Source organism: Balaenoptera ricei, chromosome 13, assembly GCF_028023285.1.
Source record: "Balaenoptera ricei isolate mBalRic1 chromosome 13, mBalRic1.hap2, whole genome shotgun sequence".
Classification (NCBI taxonomy): Eukaryota; Metazoa; Chordata; class Mammalia; order Artiodactyla; family Balaenopteridae; genus Balaenoptera; species Balaenoptera ricei.
The window spans coordinates 56,252,726-56,276,082 of NC_082651.1; the positions used below are offsets into that span (position 1 = coordinate 56,252,726).

Here is a 23,357-nt window from a genome sequence, read left to right on the forward strand (position 1 = left end):
GGAGTTCCTTTTGGTGTTGATGGTTAGGACAAATATTCATTTGTCCTATTGGCTGAAAAAATTCTCATTTAACAATGAAGAGAGAGATTTTTGGCAGTCACTAAATGGTCCAGTGCTATAGCCTCAGCTAAGACATTTCTGTTAAAACAGAAATATGTATGCTGTTTATAGTTGCTTTCATGTTCATTTCATTTGAGTCTCCCAATAGCCCATGAGATGAGTGGAGCAAGGATTATCACTCCATCTTATAATGAGGAAACATGAGGTTCATGAGGCGAAGAGGATGTAGATGGAGAGCAGGGATGTAGTAGGGAATTCCAAGTTTGGGGAGGCGTGTGGGTTGGGAGATGAGTGTGAAGGGATCTGGAAGTGAAGAAGTCTTCATGGCTGCAGAGCAAGTCATGCGGATGAACGATACAGGTGGAGAGCACTGTCACTTGAAGAGTTTTCTGAAGTGGCGTAGGTGATTAGAAATGAAAAAATCAGGGATACCTGTGGTTTGTGAGCAGAGATTCCCCCCAGAGCCTGAACGTTCAATACGTGGTGGATTTTGCTAAAACTGAGTCTCCTCACCCCAGTGACTGCCCACCTTAAAGATGCTTCATGGTAATATAATGAATGAACTTTGTCCTCTGCAATACAGAGGAGAGGCCGCCATGGTAGCGAGTTGTTGCATCCTGCGCGTGGATGCTGAATGGGGTCCCCCTGTGCAAGGCAGCATTTGAGGAAGCTGGCTCTTTCGGGCTCTGGGAGGCCTGGCTGGTGCATGTGACCTTTGGGTTGTTATCTGGCTGTATGGAGCCTTGAGAGGAGGGACTTGGCACATCTACCACCCCCAGCGGGAGGCCTGTCCTCAGCTGGTCTGACACATCACATTTGCTTTTTGATTTGCACACATAAAATGAATCTCCCCAACGACCCTCTCCCAAGAGCCTCATCAATTAGAACTGTTTTTGTCCTTAGCCTCCTTTTGTTGACCAGCTTGGAAATTCGTTAGGAGGGAGAAGAAAGGGAAATTGTCTTTGTGGGCAGTGGTGCTGGAGAGCTGGCTTCTAATGAAGGAGGCCTGAATGGTGCCATTGTGCTGCTGTTTATATAGTTTTTATTTTAATTTGCATCCGTACCAGGCTCGGATCCCGAGAGCCATTCGGCTGTGTTTGGAGCTTTTATCTCCTCCCATAGAGCCAAATCTGCCAGCTTATCATTTGCCTCGAGGAAATTAATGTGGATCCCCCCTCCCCTTGCTTTTATCATGTGCAGTTGAATTGTTTATGCATCCGTGGAGAGAAAGAAAGGCTGCACAGAACCGCAGGTTTCTTTCCCAGTGTTCATGGATCATCTGAGACTTAAAAGGCTTCTAGAGCCAAGGACTCAGGGAGCAAGGCCTGGACTGAGGCAAAGGGATGGAGGGTAGGGGATGGAGACGCGGCCTCAAGGAACTGAACTGAATGCCTTGAAGTAAGAAGTGAGAGAAACTGTACTCCATTTCCCCTCATCCTCTGCATGGATATATATTCCTTACTCTTTTTCTACTTTTCCTGAATGTGTCAGCCAAATATGACTCAAGAACCAACCCCAGCTCACTCTTCCCTTTTTAATTAAATTGCAGCTCCTTAGTGTGGCATTGAAGACTCCACATAACTTAGTCCCTTGCACTTCCTGCTGCTGGCTAATGAGAATTTTCAGTTCCAGCGTATGGACTTCCTGCGCCGTGGTTCTCCCCCTCTGTGAGCTTGCCTCTGTCCCATGTCCCTGCTCAGGCTGCCCGCCCCTGGAATGCCCTCCTGCCTCGTCTCGTCCCCGCTCCTTCAGTCCCATTTATGGAGCCTTCCCTGAACGCTCCAGCTCACGTGGTTCTCTTCATTCACTAAGGTCCTGGCTACTCAAAGTGGGGCCCTGACCAGCAGCTGGGACCTCCACTCAGAACCTGTGAGAAATGTAGCATCTTGAGCTCCACCCCAGAACTACTGAATCAGAATCTGCATTTGGACAAGACCCCTGGGTATTCCAAATGCACAGTAAAGTTTGAAAGCCCCGTTCCAGACACCTGTGACATTTATCGTGAGTGGTAACACTTTGAGACAAAGGCAGGCAGCTTAGGTTCACTTGTGGCATCCTTTACAGCTCCAGGATGACCTGACTACATTGTAAGAGCTCAATAAATACTTGGTTAATTCCATGCAGATTTGCCCTGTAAGTCACATTTATTTGTTGCTCTTTTTAAAACATTGGGCATCCAATGTTTTGATGTCTTTTATGTGTGCTTGTTTTATCATCCTCATCTTAATTATGATCATATTAAGGCCAGGGACCTTTGGCTGTTTTTTCTTATCTCCGTACAGCTCTTTCCCCTGTGACAAAATAAGCCTTCCCAAGACTTTTCAGAGCAGAGAATAGCGATCACCTCTGACCCTATTTCCACATTGTGTTGGGTCAGAAATCCTGGTGCCCAGAGTGTTGCCCTTGGGGCTCTGCCCTCACCTCAGCCTTCCTAAGGCAATTACTGCCAACATCAGGTTACCCTCATATCTCTGTCTCCAGTACTCCAGCTCCAGAAACAAAAGACAGACATTGCCCTCAAGAAGTGACAGTTTAGTGAGCATGAAAGAGGTTATAGATGCACGGTATGTATTGAGCACAGGGGTCTGAAGCCCTCAGGGAGAGCTTCTGGAGAAGGAGCCTTAAACCGTGCCTGGAAGAGGAGGAGGGTTTTGTGTTCAGTCTAGGCTAAGACATGTGACAAGGCCCTCAGGCCGAGAGACCATGGGGATGGAGAGCCAGGGCACTATTGCACCGTGTGTGTATGTGTGTGTGTGTGCACGCGCACACCTGGGTGGGTGGGCCCAGCTTGCCCAGGGCTTTGTGCCTATCTAAGGGAAGTGAGATTTCATCCTACAGGTGGTGGAAAGCCACAGGGGACACTAAGCTGGGAGGAGACAATTGTGGAGTTAAATCTCTCTGTGCCAACACTGGGGTGGGTGGCCTGGATAGGGTGAGAGGGACACCTGTGGGGGGGATGTAGCCAGAATCTAGGCAAGAGAGGATGGCAACCACCCAGGAGCGCCAGCTGTAAGGACCCCAGGGTTGTGCTCTTCTGTGTGCCTCACATCGGGTTAGTTGCCACTTCGTGTCCAACCAGCTTCTGAACTCTCCAGGACTTAGTCCCTGTTGTCTATTCCCACTGGCATGGTCCAAATACTCATCACTCCTATTTGCCTCCCCTGGAGGTTCTTCTAAAGTGCAGTCTGGCCTGGTTCTCTTTCCTGGCTCCCTAGTGTCCTTGCCTGGAGGGTAAGGACCAGCCTCTCCCCCATGGCATAGCAGGCCCTTTGTTCTGGCCCACCAGCCCCTCTCCAGCCTGAGCTCTCTCCACCCCAGCTGATGCCCTCCTCTCTGCACAGAGTTCCCAGTTCCTGGAACCTGCTTTGCCCTGGGGAATTTCAGAACTTTCCCCTGCACTTAGAAACTCCTCCCCCCACTCTGGTTGGTGAATTCTCTTCCTCCAAGATCCAGTGCAAATGTCATCTCCCGGGGAAAACTTCCCAGACTCCCCAGACACACATGCTTCCTCCTCTGCATCACCTGAGCCTTTATGCATCTCTCTCTGGCTTCTGATGTTGAATTCAAGGTGACTGTTTATGCATCTGCCTCCCACCTCCCTGCCCCGTGGCTAGTGCCTTGAGACAGTTCCTGGAAAAGGGGGTCTGGGGGGCACAGAGGGGTGACGTACTCAGGGCCCCCCTCTCCCCAGGCCCTTCACCTCTGTAGCAACAGCTCCCGGCTCTGGCTCTGCACCTGGCCCAGGGCACCAGTTGGTTGAATTAAACACAATTGGCCTGAGCCAGGAAAGCAGAAGGCTGAGAAGAGAATCTAAGTGTGCCCTGTCCAATAGAAATGCAACGTGAGCACATTTTACATTTCGTAGCTGCCACATTAAAAAAAAAAAGTAAAAGTTAAAAGAAACAGATAAACACATGTCCATAGCTACTTTATCTGTAATAGCCCCCAAACAGAAACAACCCCAATGTCCATCAACAGGTGAATGGATAAAAAAACTATGATAGACTCATATAATGAAATAACACTCAGCAATTAAAAAAATGAACTCCTGATAACAACGTGAGTGAATCGCACAATAATTATGCTGAGTGAAAGCAGTAAAAAATTATGCATACTATGTGATTCCACTTACATAAAATTCTACAAAATGCAAACTATTCCATAGAGACAGACTGAATATCCTTAATTATCTTAGGATGGGGGGGCAGTGGGAAGGAGGGACTATAAAGGGGCATGAGAAAACCTCTTTGCGGGTGATGGACATGTACATTATATGATGTAATGATGGTTTCACAGTGTGTACATGTCAAAACTTGTCAAATTGAACACTTTAAGTACATGGAGTTGATTGTACATCAATTATACTTCAATAAAGTAATAGAAATGAAACAATAATTAATTTAAATAATATATTTTAACCCCATATATCCAAAATATTATCATTTTAACATATCAATATAAGAATTATTAATGAGATTTTTTACATTCTTATTTTTGTACTGTTTTTGAAATCTGGCATGCATTTTATAGAGACAGCACATCTCACTTTGGACTGGATATTTCAAGTGTTCGGTAGCCGCACTGACCGGTAGCTACCATGCTGGACACCACAAATCCAGACCCTCTCGTGAATCTCCCTCCCCTCTCCTCAGATTGGGCAAATCCTGGGCAAACAGCTCAAATCTGCAGCTGGAATAGTTTTGAGCTGGCCCTTTCTGTGGCTCTGAAGCTCTTGGGCCCTGTGGGGCTGTGGGTCAGAGAGTGGCTTTGGAAAGTCTGGATCATAAACCTAGAATTTTGTGTGAATTCCCACCTCCCATCCTACCCTCTGTTTAAGCCTGAAAAGTAGCATATCTGTTTGCTTTAAGAGAACACCTTCTTATAATACTTTCCCTTTTGCATGAGGTCACAAATTTACTTCACTGACTGCATGCAGGGGGTGGGTACTGGGGTAGGAAGAGGAGCTGCCCGGAGCTAAGGAGGGCACCCATTGTGTGGGTATCAGCTTCTGAGAGGTGGAGTGAGTCTGGGGCTGCAGCTGGGGAGAGTGCAGGTGCAGAACAGCCTTGGACCTCACCCAGGGGCCTTCTCTGAGTCTGGGATCTGCCCTCTCAATGCCCTCAGCTCCTGTCAAGAAGGGGTCAGAGGGGTGGGGGGAATGGGAGGTGCTGGTGACAGGACAAATCGGGGCTTCACCAGCCCTGTGGTTGAGGGATCTCCTTGGGAGTTACCCAACAAATGCTACCTTAAGGATTGTGAGAGCTTTTTATAGTTCTGCCACTAACCAGCTCAGGGCCCCTGACCAAGTTACCTTCTCCTCAGGGTCTCAGTTTCCCCATCTGTACAATGAAGGAATTGGAATAAACAACCTTAAAGGTCCCTTCCAGTCTTGTGTGAGGGGCAGTGATTCTAACTGCATTAAATTGAGCACATACGGGTGCTGGACAGTGTCCTGCATAAGGATGAGGTGACAAGAAACACACATGACACAGTTCTTGCCTTTATTAATGGAAAGTGGATTTATAGCCCTCTGTATTGCTTGACATTTTTTACAAGAACATATTACTTTTGTAAGTGAAAAAAGGCAGAGAAAGGGAAAAAAACAAACAAAAAAGGTATGTATGTGTGGTGAGAAACTAACCCCTCAAGAGATCAGTTTTAAATTTTTTATTTAAAATCTTCAAACATACACAAAAGTAGAAAGTGTAGTACCCATCACCTGGCTTCAACAATGAACACACTGCCATTTTTGTTTCTTTCACTCCTCACACCACTACTTTGTTTTGTTGGTGGTTTTTAAAGCAAATTCCTGATGTCACATCATTCTATGGATAAATATTTGAATAAGTATCTCTGACAGGTAAGGACTTCTGACAGAACAAAATAATGCCATTAGCACAACCAACACAATTAACAGTAGTTTAAAAAACATTATATAATAATGTGTTAAATTTTCCTGATTGACTTCAAAAATCTTTTTCCATTTGTTTGTTTGAACCAGTAAAAGAATACTGGGAGCTTTACAAAATATTGTTAGAAACACTTTTAAAAACTGCTGTCTTGGTTGTGGCCTGTGAGCCATCTGCTTGAAGGTCATTTCTTGTTGTCCTGTGCGACTGCGACACTCACTGGCTTGTGGTTGATCAGTGGACGCGGAGCCAGAGGCCACACGTGACAGTGTGGTTCCCAGCCAACCTGCTCCCCAGAGGGGCCCCCCACGGGAACCCAGAGGCCCCAAGGAGCCAAGGAGGGGGAATTGGTGTCCCTGACTCTCCAGATTCTTAAGGGAATGGGCAGCTTCAGAGATTCAGCTGTCGCTGGGCTTTTACTCCCCAAAAGCAGTGTGGGGTGTGCTCTTCATCTCTGGTTTCTGCACCCCCTTCTCCACTGCCCCTAGTGCAGGAACATGGCCCCAAGCACTTTTGCAGTCAAATCTTAGGAGGAGGAAGTTGGGTCATCTATAGCCCAGGAGAGCTAGGGATGTCCTTAGGGATTAGTAGAAACCCTGGGGCAGCTGGTGGGGCAGGTGGAGCCTGTATATTTGGCAACCAGAGGTCTACTGTTCTGTGCCCCCCATGAGTGGAAGACTGTGATAGAACGAAGGGCGGTGGATCACGTGATCAGGGTGTGTGGGGGAAGGGAGGCAGTGGCTTCCTGTGTTAAAACCAGCCCTCCTCAATCCTGTATATACATTACATGTGTGTTTATAATTTTCATCCTCTTTCCATAAAAGATCCAGGTGGATAGTAGGTACATCATTAGAATTAGGTTAAAGACTTGGCACATGGGCTGTCTTTGCACACACTCACCAGGGTTTTTTCTATAATGAGTCTTCATTAAAGGACCTGCACATTTATTAATAGGTACTTTCTATTTTTAAGCCATATAATGCCTCAAATTAGAGTATGGATCGAAATAAACAAACAACAAATACAAGTTTAAATAATGGGCTACTGTTTAGCTATTATAAGCTTTCTTATCTGAACACCTTTCTTTTTGAAAAACAGTTATTATGAACTGTTTCAAAATACAAAAGGCATTATTCGTTCTACTTTTTGTAGAGACAATTATATAACAAATATTGTTGTACTCCTTACCCAGCTTAAGAATTCGTATAATATAAATATAAATGGAAGCTTCTTAAATGGTTTCTCATCCAGCACCCCTCCCTCCATAGGTGTTTATCTCTCTCCTGCATGTCTTTATACTTATACTAATTTGTTTGTATTAAAAAATATATATATCAATAATAAATAATAGTAAATATTGATAACTATAATAAATAGTAAATATTTGCATGTTTTAAAACATGCTAAAATTAGCATCATACAATATGTAGGGAATTAAATACTTGATTTTCTGTATACAATGAAGACAAACAGGGGGCCCAGGACTTTTTGTGTGGCTCCTGGACATCTCTGTTCCAACCTGCTATTCAGAAGAATGGTATTAATTACCTTCTTAACACCTCTCCATTGTTGCTCTTATTTTTCTTTGTCCTGGCTGAGCTTTTTGTAAGCCACCTCCCCTCTTGCTGGCTCTGGAATCAGCCAGACCTAGACTGAAACCTTTCTGTGTTACTTGATAGCTGTGTGACCTCAGGCAAATTACTTTACTTCTCTGAGCTTCAGTTTCCTCTGTATTGTATAATTATTGTATAATTCCTTCAATTTCCTCAATTTCATCTATATAACAAATAATATTAGTACTTGTAAAACAGATAATATTAGTACTCAGCTCAGACTTGTGAGGTTTAAAGAAGACAATGCAGTTTAGAGGCTTAGCTCTGAACCTGCTAGAGTTGGTGCTAGGTCAGTCTGAATTATTTCTTCATTTTTGCAACCTGACATCTTTGAAGGAATCGACATTGAGACAAATGCTCACTTAGCTCCAGATTCCCCTTCAGGGCTGAGGTGTTCATTCCTCCCAACTGCTGCCCACAGCCTAGTCTGTCCCAGGACCGGCCTCTCAGCTGAAGTGAGTTGCTTTGGCCAAAGTTGCACTCCTTTCCCAGAGGCAGCCCCCATCCAGTGACTGGTCATGCGGAGGTGCGAAGGCCCAGCCCCCTCCCCCCATGCTGGGACCACTCTGAAGAGCCCTCTCAGCTCCAGAGCTCCTTCTGGGACCTGCTAAGGCCTTTGTTGTGACAGCACCACAGCCCAGCTTCTCCCTCTGCTCAGTCCTGTCTTCACTCCCCCAGAGGTGCTGTTCCCCAGAGCTCTTCCCGGCAAACCTCTTGCATGCAAATCTCAGTCTCAGAGTCTGTTTCTCAGGGAGCCTGACCTGAGACACAGTGGAAAATAGAATAACATCTGTCAGAAAGTCAGGAGACTTATTGGCACGTGGGTGGGGGCTGACACTGGGCAGGTGGTGGCTCCTTTTCTCTACCCCGTCCCCCCTCTCCAGACCCCAGTTGGGCTACTTGGGCCCCCAAAGGGAGGGTAGACCTAATGGGTTTGATAGGTCTGTCCTTTAGCAACCCTGGACCTATGTTAATTCCTTTTTCTTTTAAAATTGCACAAGTAATATATGCATACATTCTTCTTGTAAAAATATCAGCCAACAGAACAGTCATAGCAAGAGCCCCTCCGCTGCTGCCTCCCCAAACCCACTCTGCTACCCAGAGAGAACTTACTGCCAGTTTAGTATTTTCTCCAGAGGTATTTCTATCCATTTACACATACATATATGTACATATAGAAATGTGTGGTTTTATGGGGTTACATGTTTAAAATATAGATTACACTATGCATGTTGTTAAACAATTCACTTTTTTTCACGTCCTGTGTCTTGGAAATCTTTCCATGTCAGTGCTCAGCATATTACCTATTCTTTCTAACCGCTGCATAACGTTCCCTGCGATGTCTGTCCCGTGCCTTATGGCCATGCCTTTACTAGAGGACATTTAGGTTATTTCCAATGTTATGCTTTTATAAACAGTGCTATAATTAACATTTCTGCCCGTGCTTCTTTATTCACAAGTGCACATGTTTCTCTAGGTTAGCTGTTAGAAGTAGAATGCCAAGTCAAAGAGCAGAACACATTTTAAAGCTTGATGCAACCTAACTGCCCTCCTAACTCCCAACACCGGATATTTTTTTTTTCTCTCTTTTCTTCTAGCTTTACTGAGATATAATTGATGTCTAACATTCTGTAAGTTTAAGGTGTACAATGTGATGATTTGTTACACAAAAATATTGTGAAATGATTATCACAATAAGGTTAGTTAACACATCTATCACCTTACATAATTACCATTTTGCTGTTGTTATGGTGAGAACATTTAAGATCTATTCTCTTAGCAACTTTCAAGTATGCAATACAGTATTGTTAACTATAGTCACTATGCTGTACATGAGATCCCTGGAACTTATTCCTCTTATAAGTAATAGTTTATACTCTTTGACCAACATCTCCTCATTTTCCCTACTCTATAGCCCCAGGCAACCACCAATCTACTTTGTTTCTATGAGTTTGGCTTTTTTTCCCACATATAAGCGAGATTATATAGTATTTGTCTTATCTATTTTCTTTTTGATAATAGCCATTCTAACAGGTGTGAACTGATATCTCATTGTGGTTTCGATTTGCATTTCCCTGATGGCTATCGACGTTGAGCACCTTTTCATGTACCTTTTGGCCATTTGTATGTCTTCTTTGGAAGTCTATTCAGGTCAATTATTTGGAAAAGTTTGAAAAGGATTGGCATTAATTCTTCTTTAAACGTTTGGTAGAACTCACCAGTGGAGCCATCTGGTCCTGGACTTTTCTTAGCTGGGAAATTTTAAATTACTGATTTAATCTCCTTACTCATTACTGGTCTGTTCAGATTTTCTAATTCTTCATGATTCAGTGTTGGTAGGTTGTATATTTATCAATTTATTCTAGGTCGTCCAATTTGCTGGGCTATACTTGTTCATAGTAATCTCTTAGGATCCTTTGTATTTCTGTGTTACCAGTTGTAATGTCTCCTCTTTCATTTATAATTTTATTTATTTGAGTCTTCTCTCATTTTTTGCTTGGCAAATCCAACTAAAATTCCAGCACTGGATATTAATATTCTTTTTAATGTCTGCTAATTTAATGAACTATGATATTTTAGTATTTTAACTGTATTTTTGTTTACAGTGAGATATGGCATATTTTCCTTTGCTGTTTGCCATTTCTATTTCTTTCACTATGAAGTGCCTCTTTATATTCTTTCCCCCTTTTTATTAAATGGTTCACCTTATTCTTAATGAATTGTAAGAATTGTTGATATGCTGAATATTAACCCTAGCTTGTTATACATGCTGCAGATATTTTAATATGTTATTTTCTTTTAACTTTGTGATATCTTTTATGGTTCCAAATTTTGGATTATTATGTGGCCCAGGTCTTTAGTCTTTTTTCTTCGTGGCTTCTGTGTTTTTGAACCTTAAGTAGGCCTTCCTCACGCCATGGTTATAAACATGTGAAAACATTTATTAAAGTTGCAGTGAGTTGCGACTATCCTGTGGGCCAGCATCTGCTTGGTCTTAGACACTTAGGAGAGAAGCCCAGGTCGGGGCGCTATGCCCTGGAGGCCTACACCTCCACATTTCCTTTATCTTAGGATGGCAAAGAACAGAAGCCACAGTTTGTAGATAGTCACTGCTGCCACGGAGCAAGTCTAGACAGAGCGCTTCAAGCTGCTGTTGCTGCCCACTCCATCCTGGGAGGGTGCAGAAAGTGTGAGGCCACTGGGAAGACCAGAGTTGTGGAGAGTCCCATCCCTTCCTGCCCAAAGTCGTTGACACACTCAGCAGTCCTGGAACAGTGCAGATGGGCGTAACAGGAGAGGTAGTTTTAGGATGTGCTGCCATGTAGTAGAAAAAGCAGACACGCAGTTGTGGTTCTGTTGCTAAACATGAAAACATCTATCATCACAAGGTCTCGCTCAAGTATCTGCATTTGTAATGAACCGTGCTAGGCAGTGTGCAAAAAAGGAGTGATGCCTGCCTTGTTAGAGATGGCCCCTTCCCCAGAGGTGCTGTGATCAGAATCAGACAGGTCTGTGATTGGGTCCTAGCTCTGCCCTTTAGCAGTTGTGGAGTGTGGGCAAACCAGTGACCTTCTCCAGGTCTTGATCACCTCCTCTGTAAAATGGGCATTATCCTGGCTTGAGGGCGTGGTGTGTGCTGTGAGGATTGATGGGTTAATGGATGAGAAAGTGAATGTTAGTGTTCTAGAAACTATAGCATTGTTGTTTTACCTGGAGCCTTAGGGACACGTGAAGGAGAAGACATGGTCTCTGTCCTCAAGGAACTTGTGATGAAGACACATGGAAACAGAAAATAGCTCAGGGCAGGAAATCATCAAGTTGTCAAACTGTACGGTAGTGGAAATTGGAGAAGGGTTCAGATGTCCCGAGTACAATCCTATGCGTGGTTGTTTTTTTACAAATTTGCCAGAGTCATTTGTGTGAACTGAAATGAAGCGATCCAAAGGAGATCACCTTGTCAGCCGAATCTGTTTGTCCCGCCCTGTTCTGAAGGACAGTGGAGCATCACCTGGGGCAGCTTCTGTCCCAGACTCCTCACTCTAAGGTCTTTTCCTTTGATTTAGCCTTAAGTGCCTGCAGGGCTTTTCTCCATTGCCAAGACTCTGACTGTCTTGGTGAAGTGACCCTATGACAGCTTCTGGGTATCTAACAGGAGTCACCAAACAGGATTTAGAGGGAAAGGCTGAGAAACTGGCTGTTGGGGTCTGAATAACAACAAGGTAACATACCCTATGCTGAGTCCTCTCAGTGGGATTTCAGTCTTGCTCCGTGCTGTGTCCCCAGAGTAATGCAGATATCCATCAGAGAAGGACAAGTAAGACATTGACGAAGGAGAGGGAGGTTGGGATGATGCTTTCAGCCATAACTGGCTGCGGAGCTTATGTATGGGGAGCTGGCAATTCCACTGTGGTCAACAGAGAAGAGGCCTGTGACTGACCTGTGTGTTATTTTGCCTTTGCTCAGCTGTGGGCCAGTGTAATCGGGACACAAGGTCCCCAGTCCATCTCTGAATGGGTCATTTTGATTCCCAAGACCAGCTGCCTAAGAGATAGTTGTCTGACCTCCTTTACAAAGAGCAGTGGTGGCCAGATCACCTCTAGAAAACGGTCCAGGGTAGGGCTGGCTACATAATTTGCAGGACCCAGTGCAAAATGAAAATGTGGGTCCCTTGTCCAAAAAGAAGGAAAGAAAAGTGCTGTTATACTAAAATATAAAACTTTTTCTTTTAAAAAGATCTTGTAGCTTATAAACATAATAGGCATAATAATGTTACATAAATTACAACATAAACTTACAAACGCAAACATGCTTTTGGTGCCATATAATATTACATAATACAATAAATGATCATACTTTATTAATGCAATAACTTGATCATAAGATTTTACTGGTTTGCTTTTTTGCAAATTCATTTATTAGGTCATCAAAAGTTGTACTTTAGTAACTTCATTTTCAATTGATGTAATTGAAAGTGACTTTAGTCACTCTTGGCAAATGCAAGATCTCAAATAATTTTTGAAAATCGTTAATTTTGAGAAGGATCTTTCTGTGGTACAACTCTTACTGGAAATGTTAGGTATATTTTAGAGACTGAAACAATAGGGTAAATTATTTCAAAATAGAAATGTTAGTACGTCTAGAGCTGATGATCAGCTTCATGTAAGTCTGAATTTAATTTTAAATATAAATTTATACAATGGCATTTTAATGTTTCCTCTGGTATTTCCAGTAACTTGCAGAGGTTGTATAAGAAATTGAAAGCAATTCATGATTTGTATATAATTAAAAATGCTTATTTATGAATTCTATTGCTTTATCTTTCATTATAATAAAATTAATTAATTTAAAATTATTTTTTATTAATAATTGGCTTATCTGAAGCTTCATATGAAAATAATGTCCTTTCTGTTGAATGCAATGGTCTTTAACTTTACTTTCTATTTCTAAGTCTGTGGATATTTGCTTTGTAGTGCTGTAACATTTTTCAAAACCAGAAATTCTAAACTATTTAAAGAATTCTAATAACTTTCTGATAGGTTTTATTGCAATGTCCATGTGCACAATTTTATTTTATAATAATTTACTGACACCTGTTTATTGACTGAGCAATAGTTCCCATCCCAGAGCTCAGACTGGAGAGTTATTATTTGTGTGGATGCTGCAGGGATGGGCTCTGGGGATGGTGGGTCTGCTGGCCTCCCACTGCTGTACTGGCACTACTTCCATGAGGAGCTTCTCCCTCTTCTGGGGCTGTGGCCACTACTGCCATCAATGCTTCTTCTGTTGCTACCACCACTGTCACTAATCTGAGCTCAGATCTGGGCCTGGCTGTCCCTTCAGCACATTGCCTGCTGTGCCCACAGGCTGGAGTGTGTGTGTGTGTTTGTGTGTATGTGTGTGTGTGTGTGTCTTTGTGCTCTGCTGTCAGAGTATCTCCTCTGCTCACCCACATGCTTTGTTGTATCATCAGACTTTGCTTACAAAACACAAATTCAAAGGTAAAATTATGAGGTATTTCAAGAGAGTGGCCACAGAGAATTGAACCAAATCTGAGAGTTGGGCCCTGTATGACTGCACAGGTTACAAACCCATGGAGTCAGCCCTGATTCAGGGCATGGATGCAAACCTTGGTGGGGAAGCAGAAGCATCTTTGTACTGCAAGCCAAAAAGCGCTCCAAGTCGGGAACCCATAAACATCAGGACTGTGTTCTAAAAATGGAAACCCAGCACATCCTAAGTTGTAAAGTAGGGGTTCCATACCGATAAACAGCTTGAAAAATTTATATTCCCAAGGTAGAGAGGAAGTCACAATAAGTAACAGATGGTACTTATTCTCCCCATTCCTGCCCCAAGAGCTGGTGACCTAGGCCTAGTGAGAGGCCAGCTGAGCATAGGGGATGACCATTGCCAGGTGCCAGGTAGCAGATCTCCCACTGGTGCTTAACTATCATCACAGCCTCATCCTCTAACAGTGCTAGAGAGTGTGGGCAGTGTCCTAAGGCCTTGCCCAGCCAAGGAGAAGAATGTTCACTGGATGGAGAAACAGGAGACAGAAAAGCAGACGTGGTCTTATGTCTAGGTGAGATGACTGGTACTTGTTTTGACCCAGTACAAGTGCTTTCTTCAGGATGACAGTCAAGTTCTCCAAAGATGGAAGTGGGATTTCTCTCTTCATCCAGGATTCCCCAAATAAGACATGTTCAATAGTGAAGCTGGTACCTTAGAAAGTTTTTATAACTTTATTATTTTTTTAATTTTTATTTTTTAAATTGAAGTATAGTTGATTTACAATGTTGTGCTAATTTCTGCTGTACAGAAAAGTGATTCAGTTATATATATATATATATATATATATATATATATATATATATATATATATATACACACACACACACACACATTCTTTTTTAAAAATATTATTTTCCATTATGGTTTATCAAGGATATTGAATATAGTTCCCTGTGCTATACAGTAGGACCTTGTTTTTTTATCCATTCTCTATAGAGAAGCTTACATCTGCTAACCCCAACCTCCCACTCCATCCCTCTGCCAACCCCCTCCTGCTTGGCAACCACCAGTCTGTTCTCTATGTCCGTGATTCTGTTTCTGTTTTGTAGACAGGTTCATTTGTGTCATATTTTAGTTTCCACATATAAGTGATATCATATATTTGTCTTTCTCTTTCTGACTGACTTCACTTAGTATGATAATCTCTAGTTGCATCCATGTTGCTGCAAATGGCATTATTTCGTTTATGGCTGAGTAATATTCCATTGTATATATGTACTACATCTTCTTTATCCATTCATCTGTCAGTGGACATTTAGGTTGCTTCCATGCCTTGGCTATTGTGAAGAGTGCTGCTATGAACTTAGGGGTGCATGTATCTCTTTGAATTATAGTTTTGTCTGGATATATGCCCAGGAGTGGGATTGCTGGATCATATGGTAATTCTATTTTTAGTTTTCTGAGGAACCTCCATACTGTTTCCCACAGTGGCTGCAACAACTTACATTCCCACTAACAGTGTAGGAGGGTTCCCTTGTCTCCACACCATTTATAGCCTTTGCTATTTGTAAACTTTTTAGTGATGGCCATCCTGACTGGTATGAGGTGGTACCTCATTGTAGTTTTGATTTGCATTTCTCTAATAATTAACAATGAAGAGCATCTTTTCATGTGCCTATTGGCTATCTGTGTTTCTACTTTGGAGAAATGTCTATTTAGGTCTTCTGCCCATTTTTCGATTGGGTTGTTTGGTTTTTTGTTGTTGAGTTGTATGAGCTGTTTTTATATATTGGAAATTAAGTCCTTGTCAGTTGTATTGCTTGCAAATATTTTCTCCCATTCTGTAGGTTGTATTTTCATTTTATTTATGGTTTCCTTTGCTGTGCAAAAGCTTATAAGTTTGATTAGGTCCTATTTGTTTATTTTTGTTTTTATTTCTATTGCCTTGGGAGACTGACTTAAGAAAACATTGGTACAATTTATGTCCAGACTGTTTCGATCTCTTCTAGGAGTTTTATGGTGTTGTGTCTTATGTTTAAGTCTTTAAGCCATTTTGAGTTTAGTTTTGTGAATGGTGAGAGGGTGTGTTCTAACTTCATTGATTTACACGTGGCTGTCCAAGTTTCCCAACATCACTTGCTGAAGAGACTGTCTTTTTCCCATTGTATATTCTTGCCTCCTTTGTCAAAGATTAATTGACCATAGGTGTCTAGGTTTATATCTGGGCTCTCTATTTTGTTCCATTGATCCATATGTCTGTTTCTGTGCCAATACCACGTTGTTTTGATTACTGTAGCTTTGTAGTATTGTCTGAAGTCTGGAAAGGTTATGCCTCCTGCTTTGTTCTTTTTCTTCAGGATTGCTTTGGCAATTCTGGATCTTTTATGGTTCCATATGAATTTTAAGATTATTTGTTCTAGTTCTGCGAAAAATGTCATGGGTAATTTGATAGGGATCACGTTAAATCTGTAGATTGCTTTGGGTAGTATGGCCATTTTAAAAATATTAATTCTTCCAATTCAACAGCATAAAATATCTTTCCATTTCTTTGAGTCCTCTTTAATTTCCCTTATTAATGTTTTATCATTCTCAATGTATAAGTCTTTCACCTCCTTGGTCAGGTTTATTCCTAAGTATTTTATTTTTGGGGGTGCAATTTTAATTTTTTTATTTTTATTTTTAAAAAGATTTATTTATTTATTTGGCTGTGCTGGGTCTTAGTTGTGGCACGTGGGATCTTCGTTGCCAAGTGCGGGATCTTCGTTGCGGAGGCAGGATCTTTAGTTTCGGCATGCAGGATCTGTTAGTTGCAACATGTAGGATCTTTAGTTGTGGCATGTGGGATCTGTAGTTGCAGCATGTGGGATCCTTAGTTGTGGCATATGAACTCTCAGTTGCAGCATGTGGGATCTAGTTCCCTGACCAGGGATTGAACCCCAACCCCCTGCATTGGGAGCATAGAGTCTTAGCCACTGGACCACCAGGGAAGTCCCCAGGGGTGCGATTTTAAAAGGTTTTGTTTTTTTTTACATTCCCTTTCTGATATTTCATTGTTGGTGTAAAGAAATGCAATCGATTTCTGTATGTTAATCTTGTAACCTGCTACCTTGCTGAATTCATTTATCAGTTCTAGTAGCTTTCGTACGGAGTCTTCAGGGTTTTCTATATATAGTATCATATCATCTGCATATAATGACAATTTTGCCTTTTCCCTTCCAATTTGGATACCTTTTATTTCTTTTGCTTGCCTGATTGCTGTGGCTAGTATAACTTTATTTTCTTATTAAAAAATCAATTCCAGTTTTTAGAGACAGATGTTGATTTAGAAAATACAGATAAGTAAAAATAAGAAATCCCACCTAGCAGAAATAACTACTGTTAAAATTTTGATATATGATCTAGCAATCTTGCTGTTTGTTTGTTTTTCTCTATGTATTTCAGGAAAAAATGTCAACTATAGGAAAGTACATGGAATAACATGAGAAACACTCATGTGCCCAATACCCTGAATGAATATGTATTTACACGTTATCATATATGCCTCAGATTATTTTATATAAAAGAAAAAAATATAGTATTACTTGGTGTCCTACTCAAATCCTGTTTTCCTTCTTCCTTCCCTAAAAGCAATTCACCTCTACTGTGAATTTATATATATCCTTTCCATACACATTTTTATAGATTTACTACATATGTATATATATTTATATTTTGTGAAGATTAAATATTTCCCTAAACTGTACATACTTTTTCTGGAATTTGTTTTTGTCACTCATTGTTTGTTGTTAAGACTTATTCAAGTTGATACAAATAGACCCAATTGACTAATTTTAATTGCTGTTATAGCAGGGACTGGCAAACTATGGCTACAAGCATCCAGCCGGTGGGCAAATCTGGCTAAGAATGGTTTTGCATTTTTAAAAATTGTTAAAAAAAAAAAAATCTGCAATAAAGACTTAGGTGATCTACAAAGCCTAAAACATTTAATATCTGACATGGAAAAAGTTTACAAAGCCCTGTTGGATAGTAACCGTATCTATGAACATACGGCAATCCATTCCCCATGGATGGACACTGAGGTTGCTTCCAATGTTTTACTCTTCAAACAGAACTGCTATGAACATTCTCACATATGTCCTCCTATGCATATGTGCAAGGGTTTCTCTAGAACAAGGAAAATTGCTGAGTTGGACGGTGTGTGCATTTGCAGTTTGACTGCCAAATTCCCCTCCACAGTTGCTATACAAATTCAGACTTAAACTAGCAGTAAATGAGAGGTCTCAGTTTTTCCAAAATTTCATCAACATAAAATTTTATCAGATTTTCAACTGCTGGCAGTCTAGTAGAGGTGAGTGGCTCATGGCTTTTATTTATGTCTCCCTGTATTCTAGTGAAGTTGAGCAGCTTTACTTACATTTATTGGCCATTTAAATTTCTTCTTTTGTGATTGCCTTTCTTTTCTTTTTACTGGGATTTACCTTTTATTATTATAGGAATTATTTATATATTCCAAATTCTAATATTTTGTGAGGCCAATGTGTTGTAGATCTCTTATCCTACTTTGTTGGTTTTAAAATTTTATTTTAAAATTTCTTTTGCTGTTTTGGGTATCATTTGATGTACAGAAGTTTTAATTTTTGTTGTAGTTAAATGTATGAATCTTTTTCTGTATGGCTTGTGCTTTTTACTTCTTATTTAAGAAAATTTCTCCTATTTTGAAATCATAAAGATAGATTCCTATCTTATGATTTGAAAGTTTGAAGGTTTCACTTTTTATTTTTTATTTATATATTTTTTAATGTTTTCCATTTTTTATTGAGATATAATTGACTTACTGTTTATTTATTATTTTTATTTTATTTTTTAAAATAAATTTATTTATTTTATTTATTTATTTTTGGCCGCGTTGGGTCTTCATTGCTGCGCACGGGCTTTCTCTAGTTACGGCAAGCAGGGGCCACTCTTCATTGCGGTACATGGGCTTCTCATTGCAGTGGCTTCTCTTGTTGCGGAGCACAGGCTCTAGGTGCGCAGGCTCAGTAGTTGTGGCTCGTGGGCTCTAGAGCACAGGCTCAGTAGTTGTGGCGCATAGGCTTAGTTGCTCCGTGGCCTGTGGGATCTTCCCAGACCAGGGCTCGAACCTGTGTCGAACCTCGAACCGTGCATTGGCAGGTGGATTCTTAACCACTGCGCCACCAGGGAAGCCCTGACTTTTTATATCTAGGTATTTAATCCATCTAGAATTTGCTTGGTGTGTGGTGCAGGATAGGAATTGAATTTATTATTTTCTGTCTGGAATACCAAGTCTCAACACCATTTACTAAAGGTCTTCCTTTCCCAATTAATTTATCATTAATTAATTAATTGATTAATCCATTCATTCATTCAATGAATATTTGTTGAGGTTCTACTATGTGCCAGGCACTTGAAAACAGTAGGGGGAAAAAAAATACAGAAAACGTCCCCTCTGTCCTAAAGAAGTATACATTCTAGCAGAGGAGACAGACAATAAACAAAGCATACAGTGTGGCCGATAGTGATACCATCTGTGAAGAAAAATAAAGCAGAGCAGGAGGACAAGGAGTTTGAAGGAAGCATGGCTATCATCAATAGGGCGGCCAGGGAAAGCCCCTTACAAACTGGTATCGTGGGGCTTCCCTGGTGGCGCAGTGGTTGAGAATCTGCCTGCTAATGCAGGGGACACGGGTTCGAGCCCTGGTCTGGGAAGATCCCACATGCCGCGGAGCAGCTAGGCCCGTGAGCCACAACTACTGAGCCTGTGCGTCTGGAGCCTGTGCTCCGCAACGGGAGAGGCCGCGACAGTGAGAGGCCCGCGCACCGCGATGAAGAGTGGCCCCCGCTTGCCACAACTGGAGAAAGCCCTTGCACAGAAACGAAGACCCAACATAGCAATAAATCAATCAATCAATAAATAAATCTTTAAAAAAAAAAAAAAAAAAAAAAAAAAAAAAAAAAAAAAAAAAAAAAAAAAAAAACTGGTATCGTGACATCTGAGCAGAGACTTGAAGGAAGTGAGAGAATGAGGATGTGGCTATATGAAGGAAGAAAGTGCCAGGCAGAGAGGGATGAGTACAAAGGTGCTGAGGAGGGAGTGTGCTTGGTGTGTTCAAGAAGACCAGCCAGGAGACACATATGACTGACGCAGAGTGATTAGCAGGAGAGGAGGTCAGAGAGGTCATGAGGAGCTGGCTTGTGGAGGGCCTTGTGGGCCGTCGTCAGGACTTCAACTTTTAGTCTGAGCAAGCTGGGGAGCATTGCAAGGTTTTGAACAGGAGAGGACATCATCTGACTTACATTTTAAAGGATTCACCTTGGTTGCTGCGCTGGAGGAAGTTGGTGAAACTTCTCATCACCTCGCTTCTTCTGTCTTTGTGGTTGAGGGTGTCTAATGCATCCTCTGCTCTTAGTTGATACAAGGCTGCTTGTATGATACTACAAAGGGCTGAACGCTCTTGGGGGAGAGGCTCCTGGTGATTATCATTGTCAGGGGAAGAGTAAGAATAATGGAACATGATGATAGCATGCTGACTATAATGACCTCAATGGATAAAGGGGTCAGTCATGCTTCCCAGAGAACTCTGGATACGTTGATGGATGCCCTATGGTTATAATTATTTATTCCCAGAGCTTTATGTTCGAGTGACTGGTACTGAAATAGAACAGGCACCAGATGGGTAGATATTAGCTAAAAGTTTAATTAGCTGAAGAAAGAGAGAAAGCAGTGACAGCCTTAGGCTGACATCTCTTGAGACCCTAATAGTTTGAACTTCACAGTATCTCTTAGTGACAGTTTCCCTATCAAGGCAATTCCTTGTGGTCAGTTTGCATTTCCCCTACTGTTGTGCTCTTGGCTCTTTGACCCTCCTCTATCAAAACAGTCATCACATAATGACCAGCTTAATTGCAAGTGATTTCTTCTAGACTGTAAACTCTGAGAGTAGGGACTGGGGTTGCCTAGTCCACTGCTTTATTCCTTGTCCCATGTACAGTATCTGCCAGAGAAGGTGCCCAATAAGTATTCGGTGAATGAATGAGAAACTGTCTCAGGACATGGAGCTATTGTGTGGGATTTGCAGCTGGTTCTGGGTTCTTGTGTTTGGACTGCTGGGGAAGGCGTTGTATGCTGCACTTTTCTCTTGGGAGTGTTCGGTTGGGTGGTCCCACAGGAATTCTCCCAGCTGTCCTGGTGGCCTCCTGGGTCTCCTTGTTGGTTGAATCATCCTTGAGTGGAGACCCTGGGGACCCCTGCAGTTGGATGCAATATCTGGAGAAGCCGCTGCCTGCAGCCACGTGGGTGTGATCTGGAGACCAAGCTTGTCTTGATCTCTGCGCCAGGCTTCTGACAATAAACAAGCTTTCCACCCAGCAGCTGTTGACAGTCGCCTCCCACACGGCCCACCAGAGCCCTGCCCGGAGGTGGCATGACTCCCTCCCAGTTGTTGTAATAATAACAACACTATATTCGTAGCCAGAGCTCCAGGCCTTCACTCACATAGACACTGTTCACTTGTCTTAGAATGGGAGTCAGAGGAGCATTGAAACACAGAAAAATCATCTGGACGTTTATTTAACCATCTCCACGTTAATCTGTTCAGGTTCACATTCTCTGATTGCCCGGCTCCACTTCTGGCTGCTGAGCAGTGGGTAGGGGGCAAGCAGAGCTGGGGCACAGTGAGAGGCTAGGTGTCAGCTCCAGGCCACGAGGAGGGCCCCTGGGGAGGCCTGGGGCCTGGGCTCTAGTTTCCCTGGGGCTGCCAGGGGCCCAGCGGCAGTTTGCTCCTGCATGTGCCCGCGCCCTGAACCCGGGAGTGGGGAAGGCCTGCTGGGAGCAGCAGCCTCAGAGGACAGGAAGGCTTGCCTTCCTTCTAGGAACCTTCTGTTTCCTTCTGCCTGGGCCTCTGCTCTTCAGAGAGGCTCTGTGATGCTCCGGCCCTGCTCAGGTGCTGCGGGGGCCAGGCCGGCGCCCAGGGTGGGCGTGGGACTCGTCCGTCACCCTCCTCTCAGCCTCCTGGCCGGTCCAGGTGCACACGGCCCACACCCAGCCATGGGCTTGCACTTGACAGCCGCTGCACTGACCGTGCTTTTTTTTTTCCAGCTCCTGAGAAGCAAATGGAGAGGCACTTTCAGAATCCTGTCCACATCCTCCCAGCTCTCAGGCTGGCCAGGGGCTGAGAGAAGGAGAAATAGGAAGCTGACTAGTCAGTGGCCTGATTCCTACGCCCCTGTATAATTATGGGTTGGCCACAAGTTCCATTTCATTTTCTCAGCAGCCCTTTGACAGAAGGGAGGAGGAGGCAGCTGTTGAAACCACATGCCCTGGATCTTAGTGTTGCCCCACCTGCCCGGGAGCAAGGCTGCTCTGCGACATCCCAGGGGAGGTATTTACTTCTCCCCCCAGCTTTTTGTTTTTGTTTTTTTGTTCTTTTTTTTTGCTCCCTGTAATACTTCCAAAATTTCCACTGTGGCTGAGTGAGATTCCAAGGTGGTCTGGTCACTGCCCAGAGAATACGGGATTACACTGTAATGAGGGATGCCTGAGGTTCTGTGAAGAAAAGGGTCCTATACGTCCAAGGCATCATTGTATTTACTTCCACTTTAAGGCTTTTATACTCACATCTGGTGAGCCTGGGCCCCTTAGCTGAGGGATGAAGCCAGCAGCCATCACGTGTTCTTGAATAGACCCAAGGCTTTGCTCTAAGCTTTCCAGATAGATTTCATTTAAAACTGCAGCTTGCCTGTCACTTTAAGAAATTCATCGTATCCACCATCAGCCTGATACTGTTGAATATATTACTATTATGCATGGAGACACATACGATAGCTCTCACAGTGGAAACTAAAACTTTAGATTGGATAATTGCAGAAAATTTGACTGCAATTCACTAAGAATGTATCTTGGTGAATAAGGAAACAACATTTTGAAAAGTAGGTCAGGGCACTTTTAGGGAACCCAAAAAACCCACAAGGATTCTCTGCAGGTGTGATAATTGGGCGGTCCAGCAGCCTCCCACCTTCATCCCGGTTCCCTTGTATTTTTTTTTCCAGGCTGCTGTCTGTGACAGCTTGGGAAGGGGCCCCAGGCAGCTCTCCTCTGAACCCCTCCCTATGACTTCTCCTCTCTGCCTTCCCCCCAGCACACATCAGCCTCACTAGCACCTCCGCTTCTAATTTTAGCTTCTGTTTTGCATTTTGCATAGCATACAAGGAAATATAATGCAGAATTTAGGCAGGAGGGAAGTCAGGCTGTTTTCTCCCTGATCAATTGGCAGCAATCCATATTGATGGCTGTTGGCTGAGAGCAGTCAGTAGAACAGGGAACGGCAGAATGGTTGTGCCCTTATCTGCATTAGGGAGCAGTCTCTTTTCAGGATCCCAGGAGCTAGAAGCTTTCTGTCCTTTTCCCTTTGCACTGATGGCTGGTCGCATGATTTCAAACACCACTAAACTTACTTCTGGTTTTGTAGAAGTTCAAATGGACACAGATCATTGATTGTGTTGAGAGTGAGAGAGTGCGTGTGTGTGTATTTGGGGTGCAGGGAGGAGTACTTCCTGTAAGAACAATGAATTAGATTCAGTAATCTGTCAAGACTAGAAGCTAGACAGATTCTGCATTAACAATCAAGTTGAGGACCATATCTTACAGCCTGTGTCATGCGGACTGTCTTCCTTGGGTGTCTTTTAAAGGATGGGGCAAAACTTTGGGAACAGACTGGATCAGTGCTACTGAGTGTGGTAGCATCAGCAT

The 23,357-nt window shown here is 42.8% G+C and overlaps 1 protein-coding gene across 1 annotated transcript in view; it reads left to right on the forward strand.

Annotated features, from left to right (window-relative positions):
* Nucleotides 1-23,357, forward strand: part of RTN4 (reticulon 4) — a 173,063-nt gene that overhangs the window by 164 nt on the left and 149,542 nt on the right. The gene's annotated exons all lie outside the window — the stretch shown is intronic.